We start from the raw sequence: 6,965 nt of genomic DNA on the forward strand, positions 1-6,965 counted from the left end.
CCCCCCACCCCACCCTTTTCCAACCCCGCGACATCTCCATCCACACGTTTCACTGATATATTTATAAATTGCTGTTCGGGCGGCGCGTCGACGACGAGTCGTCGGGTTCCAAAACGTCGTGTAAAGCGATCGTGAACCCGGTCCTCCAAGTTCGCGCGGCGTCCTCAAGGTCGCGGCTGTTCACCGCGGCCGCGTCGGGGGTGGGATGTCGTTATTTACTGCACCCGCCCTCCTGGGAGGCCCCGGCCGCGGATCGGACCACATTATACAAGAATTTAGTCTATTTTGGACGGCCGCCCGCCGGCGTCCAACTGGCCGCCTCCGCCTCGGGGTGGGACGACGGGGAGGCATGGGCTGCCCTTTGTGGTCGGCCGAGCAGAAGCAGCCCGGGGGCGCGCTGCACCCCGCTGTGTTAGCCAATCGAGAGAAGTTGTTTGCCAGGATTGCATTCGGTGCGCGAGGTGAGGTACGGTCCGAGGGGCAGAGCGACCTCGCGCGGCCGACCCACCCCACCCCGGCCCGCCCCGCCGGGTGACGCCGTGTCCCAACGCGGTTCGGCCCCACGCGGTGGCGGCGGCGTTGGCGCCCGATGGGCTCGGCGTAGGCAACCCATCGGGCTGGCCGGCGCGGCGGACGCGCCCGCCCTCGCGGGGCGCAGCGCAGAGCCTATGGTGTGTGGACCAGACGAGGCGGCGCGCTTTGCTCGTTAAGATTTCCATCGCCCTACTTTTAACCCCCCCTCTCTCCTTCGTTTCAATTTTAGTGTCTGTGTTTAAAAATGGTTTGCCAAGCAGCGGCATGGACGGTTTCTCTAATTATTCTGCTCCTTTTTTTCGGGTGGCGTGGGCCAACGGACGTACACATGTGCCTCGCAGCCCGCGACGGGCCGCGACGGGCTGTCACCCTGTCCACATCCCCTCTCGAGTGATTGGCGCTCAAGTAAGACCCCCTCGCTGCTGTCCGATGCGTTGCCAAAAAGGTGGCCGCACGGCGACGGTATGTGCGATGGAAATAATGCTGGTGAAATCGGCCTGGTCGTCCCCCCTCCCCCTCCCTCTCCCCTCCGCCGCCCCGCTTCGACAGGCCCCGTCGCACCCCAGCGGCAGGACGTCAAACCCCCCTTACGTACTCCTCATTAACCGACGGAGAGGAGGGCGCTTCCGCGAAAGACGCGGGCATCAGCGCCCAAGATAGCAGGTGCGCTGCGTTTTCCTGCCGCCGACGCCAACTGTCCCCCCAGGCCAGATAGTCGAGGAGGAGGTCGGGTGCCGGTGGGCGGCACCGGCGGAACCTAGGTATTGTTTGAACGCTGGCGTTCGTTGTGTGCTCGAGGGCGGGGCCCCGGGGTCCCCCTTCTCTCCACTGACCCGGCTCGACCCGGCGGACACTCGTCATGCCGTCACTTTGGTCGGGGCAGTGACGCTTGTGACGCTCTCTCAATCAGGGACGCTATGGCCGCCACGCCCCGCCACGCCCCGCCCCACCCCACCACGCCACGTCCGAAGGAAAATCACGACCAGCCCAAAGGAGTTCGTATCGGTCGGGGTCGGTTTGACGCCGCGCCGCAACTGCATGCGCCTCTCATATCGGCGGCGGAAAAAACAAAAGCAGATTCAGTACATTGCGTTGCGACAGCCCACTCTTTCTTCGCTATGGAATTCGAAATATATTTTCATCACAAAAGCAATTATACCGTAGTCTTTCGTGTAGAATTCAGCGTTCTTAAACGACCCGATCACGACGAGCTTTACGACTTTCCATTACTGTATGTTTATTGTTCCGCGGCTCTGAACTCGACAGTGTGACAGAAGCATGTTCGGCGTGTTTGGCACGCGAGTGGGTGAGGTTGTAGCCCCTGCGGTGGTGCTGGGGCGGGGCGGGGCAGGGCGAGGCGGAGCAGTGCCGCGAGGGCGTAGCGGCGCTGATGAGCCCGCGGGCGGGGCGCGGCGACTCGAAGGGAGACGCCATCATTTGACTTTGCGTCTCGTTTCGCCAAATAACCGACTCGGTTGTTAATTCGTCACTGCCGACGACCCGCGAGGGTTACGCCGCCTGCGTCGCGCGGCACCCAGCAGCAGGGCGAGCAGGGCTGCCACCCGCCGTCACGCCTCGCGATTAATCCCGTTCTCGTTTCCCTGACGCACACACACACCGCGCCGCCGCCGCCGCCGTCGCCCCGGGGTGCGCCACGCGCCACCGTGCCTTGCGTGTTGGCTTAGTGTAAGTGTGTGAGTGTGTGTGTGTGTGTGGTTTCTATTTTTCGCTTTCGGGAAGGTGATCTCCTCTGCTGCGTGATCGCCCGGGCCCCGCTGGTCGTCGTGGTGGCGCGCCACCCGCACTCACTCACACGTCCGCGCGTGAGAACGACCAACGACGTCGAGTGCAGACCCTCTCTTCTCCACCTCGTCATCTTACTTCCTCGCGTGTCGGTGTCATCACACGCGCCGGCCCGACCTGAGGGGCCCTCCACACGCCCCGCCACGCCCCCAACCTGACGTCAACGACGTCCCCGTCCCCGCCGCCGTCAACCAATCAGACTCCTTCACCTCCTCTTCCTCCACCTCCTCCTCCTTTATTTTGATCCGGGGGAAATAATAACAACTTAGCGAGACGAGCAGTGGATGAGCTAATGATGAAACAAAAAATTCCCCATTGGCTCTCATTATGTTTTTTCCACGTTTTCTCGATTTCTTTAAAAGAAAGCGGCCATAATCAGGACCGCTCGAGAAAGTTTTTGTTCGCTTCTCGCGCGATTCCTCGGTTTTGCCTTTTTAAATCGTCGATTAATTGTTTTGTGTTCGGTTGCTCTGGCTGCTCGAACGAGGGGCAGGCGGCGGGCGGATGATTGCCGCCGGCTGGGATTGCATCTCAGCGGCAGCTGCCTGATTGAGTTATTGTACTCTTCCGCCGCCTCGCGTGCCCGCTGAGCAAGAGAGAGAGAGAGAGAGAGGGGGGGGGGGAGATGTTCATAGAAAAAGATCTACCGACACGGCCAACAGTGGACGGGCGAAACGAACGGCGAATCTCTTACACACGATACTCAATGGGTCGGCTGTCAATCTCTCCCGCTATGCGACAACGTATAAAAACATGGAAAGAAATTGTGCTAGCTCAACTCTGATTACATCCTCGCTCACAACTTTGCACACATACGTGCGCACGCGCTCGCCACACGTGCGTGTATGTGGAGTGTGTGTGTGCAGGGAGGCTTCGGCCCCAAGGCGAGTAGGGGGAGGGGCCCCGCTCAGCCGGTTTATCTCTGGTAGCACATAAAACGAAGACGTGCCAACAAACAAGCTGCACTGCATCTCACTCTCCTTACCTTGAGGACACACCCCCGCGCACCTGACCCCCACTGCGGGGCTGGCAGCGTGTCAGTGGGACATACCTTCCCCCCTCCCCCCCATTCAGATGAGTGTGCACCCCCCCACTTCCACCCCCCATGCCCCCCGGGGAGGTTTCCGCTTATTGCGGTGCCGAATCATGCAGATGCAGAAAAAGCCATTATGGCTCGGGAGCACCCACGGCTAGCCGGCCAGCTGCCCGGGCGGGTCGGGGCGGGGCGGTCACTTGTCGCACCATCTTGAGTAATGGCCTCAGCTGCAATGATCGAGTTGTTATGGCTTTGCATTTTCGCCAACGCTGAGCCCAGCGGCTCAGCGTCTCTTAATTTACAGAGCTATGTATAACTCACCCAGAACGTAAATGATGATAATTAATTCAACGAGGCCCGACCGGTGGCCCCCGCCGTTGTCTAATGGGAGTGGGAATTTTGGGGCAGGATCTGTTCACTCCATGCCGGTGTGCGGCAGCCGGACCGGTCAACCTTCCCTGGCTGGGTCCGGCTCCTGCGGCACCCCATCCCGGGCCAGCAGTAGTAGCCGCTCACTCGACGCCCGGCCCGGCCTTGATATCGAAGCGTTGCCGAGCTGAGCACAGCTCATGTTATTATTATTCAACGAGTCATGTCCTGCGATGGGACGCGTCGACGAGCCGCCGCCCCGCGGGCTGCCAGAGGCGCGGCCAGCGGGAGCAACAGCTAGCAGCTGCTGCTGCTGCTGAGCGGCACCCTGCTGGAGATATACCGTCGCGGACTACCTTACAATTCGAAGAACCAACCTAGGAGCAGTCCAAAAGTACCCCCGTCGTTTTCCGTCACGATCCTGTGAAGTTTGGCCCGAGCAAGCTCTCGTAGCCCCCGATGCGTATGCAACATATTGCCTTCAATGCATGCGAGTACTGCGGGGTGGCCTACCCCGAATCTCGCAGGCGCTGAGCTCCCGTAATTTTTGCCGAATGGATCTGAGCAAAACGGACGTGCTTTGAAGACGATCCCCGAACATAACCTAACCTAACATAACCTCACCTAACCTCACCTAACCTCACCTACTCCCACCCTTTCTTCCCACCCTCCCCTGTTGTGGATTGCGCCGTGCTCCCGACAAGGACGGGGTGATCCTCCCGCCCGGCGGCGCCTCGTGCACCTCGACGTGGCCGATGTCCTCCGTCCGCGAGGAGTAAATAAATGAATTAGCGGGACGGCGCCGGCGAGTGATAATCGGACGCGGGTCACCGGGGGGTGGAGGTGGGGGAAGAAGGGCTGACAAAGGCGCCGCCGCGGCAGTGTAAGGGCGCCGGCTGCTGCTGCTGACGAGGAGGCGACGGCTCAATAAATAGTGCCACAGTTGTGGGTCGCGCTCCTACTGCGGTAGGTCATGGAAGGTCGGCAGCGTTGCTGGCGTCCGGCCGTCCTGCTCATCATCACGCGTCATGTGAGCGTGTGTGTGTGTCCGCCGCCCCCGCCAACACCCCCGCCGCGCCTCTCTGCGTTCAGGTAATTCGGCTGGCGTGAACGAGGCGAGGTGAGCTCAGCTCGACGTGCGGAACAATTATTATCAGAACCTGAGGCCTCTCTCTGTCTCTCTCTCCCTCTCTCTCTCCGCGGCTGGAGCTGCCGTGGGTGGCAGCCGGGTGGGGGCCGGGGGGGCGCGGAGTGGTGGTGGTGGTGGCGGGCTCGACGCCGCCGTGCTCGACGCCGCCGAGCCGCGCCGCGGCCGCCTCTCAGTCAGTCCGAGGCACAAAGTGGCGCCGCGCGGTCCCGGTCCACAGCGAACGGTGTTGGCGTCCACGCGTGACAGGCGCGTCCCCGGCAGTGCCTGTGCACCCTCTTCCCCGGCGTGACCGCGAGCACGCCGTCAACCACCCCTGTGTTTGTATCTGTGTGTGCGTTCGCCGCCGTCGTGCACCCTCCCCCGGCGTCGCTGCTGGCCTCCTCGTCGTCCCCCGAGCTGGTGCCCGACGAGGCATGTCGGCCATGGGGCGCGGGGCGCGGAGCCGGTCCCTGAGCCACCACGGCGTCCTCAGCCCGCCGCCACACCACGCGCTCGTGCGCAGGGGCACCTGGGCGAAGTAAGTTCAACACCAACGAGGAAGTACTCGGGGGGCACCGGGACCTCACCGCTCGCCTTGTGTACTCCGCATCTAGCGCGGGCTTACGACAAGATTAACAGTATGCGAAGCAGGAGCCCCCGTATCTTCCCGCCCAGACAGCGTTGTTGTTTTCGTTGTTCCGTGCACGTCGGCGGGCACGAGGACAGCGGAGGGACCGCCGCCACTTGTTAAGGCTATAAGCCTCCCTGGTGGGCCGGTGGGCCTCCTCGGCCGTCCTCTGGCCGCAGCTGCCATAGATAACCAGCGGGCCCAAGTCATGCTGTGCGGACGGCCACGGTCCGCGGGGCAACACCAACAACACCTCGTTAGCTGCGCACGCCAGGCAGCGCGCCGAGCGTGCTGACCGGCGGTAAGGGTTGCCGACCCACCCCGGCCGCGGCGCGAGTTCTTTTCTGCTTCTGCACGTCGTCACTCACCTCCTCGGCCTTGCGATACTGATGGAGCTGCCCCCTCTTGCAGCAGATCCCTGCCATTGTTCCCAGTTTTAGTGCACACCGCCGCGGTCCATTTTTCTCCACGGCAAGGCCGGCTTTAATCCACGCTTCAGCCCGACGACTAATGGTGATAACCTCCCCCATAATTTAGCGCTCTCTTCGGAACGCCGTCGACGCCCCCCCCCCCCCGGCTGCTGAGGAGCGGTGACGCTGTGACGGGGATGATGAGTCAGGGCAGGGTGCCGCGCACGAGGACAGTGCAGACAGTGCCACCGCGGGGGCGCGACGTGGTAAACGCAAGGGAGCAGCCTAAGGAGATCGCAGGAGCAGGACAACGACCGGCGACCCCAACACGTCGGGCGGTTTCTGAGCACGCGCCCGCGGTCTTAACCCTGAAGGGGCGATTCCTGCCGCCCGCCGTCCTTAACCGCCTCTCCTTATTACGGAAGCGACTGTCACCGAGGCTGCGGCGGGAGGAAAGGACCCGCGAGGACGCCCCCTCCGCCTCCCTTGCCCCGCGGACGCGAGGATACGACTTTTACTGGTCGTTATCCACTGATTCCGCGTAACTGAGCGCCGGGTAACGCGGCGGTGCCGGGCGGGACGAGCGTTTGACGGCCTGGCCGGCCGCCAGCAGGTCCTGATCCTCGTCCCCCCCAACATCCCCCTCCCCTTGTGCAGGTGGGCTTGCGCGGCGTTTTATTTTCGGGCGCGAGGCTCTCGCGGAAGGACTCCGAGGGACAATAACGCCGTCTCGGGTCGCGAAGGGAAAAACAAAAGATAGATACTCGGAATCTTCCGGCCGTTCGCTGCTCGCAATCTCTCAAATGCCCCACCCAATCCATCCCCCTCTTTTTTCGCGGTTTATCTCCCGCGGGATCCCCGCATAACATACCGCCGCGCCGCGCCGATCTTAGATTTCGTCGAGGATCGCGCGCGAATATACGTCATTGCCGGCCACCCCGCCCGGCCGTAGCGAGGAGGCATAGAGCGAGAGAGAGGGAGAAAGAGCGAGAGAGAGAGCGAGAGAGCGAGAGAGCGAGAGGGAGGGAGGGAGGGAGAGAGAGAGAGAGAGAGAGA

At 62.4% G+C, this 6,965-nt stretch overlaps 1 protein-coding gene across 1 annotated transcript in view; it reads left to right on the top strand.

Annotated features, from left to right (window-relative positions):
* Nucleotides 1–6,965, top strand: part of LOC113208907 (TSC22 domain family protein 3) — a 34,401-nt gene that overhangs the window by 24,070 nt on the left and 3,366 nt on the right. The window lies entirely within an intron of this gene.

The sequence above is a fragment of the Frankliniella occidentalis genome, unplaced genomic scaffold (genome assembly GCF_000697945.3).
Source record: "Frankliniella occidentalis isolate FOCC.00 unplaced genomic scaffold, Focc_3.1 Scaffold168, whole genome shotgun sequence".
Classification (NCBI taxonomy): domain Eukaryota; kingdom Metazoa; phylum Arthropoda; class Insecta; order Thysanoptera; family Thripidae; genus Frankliniella; species Frankliniella occidentalis.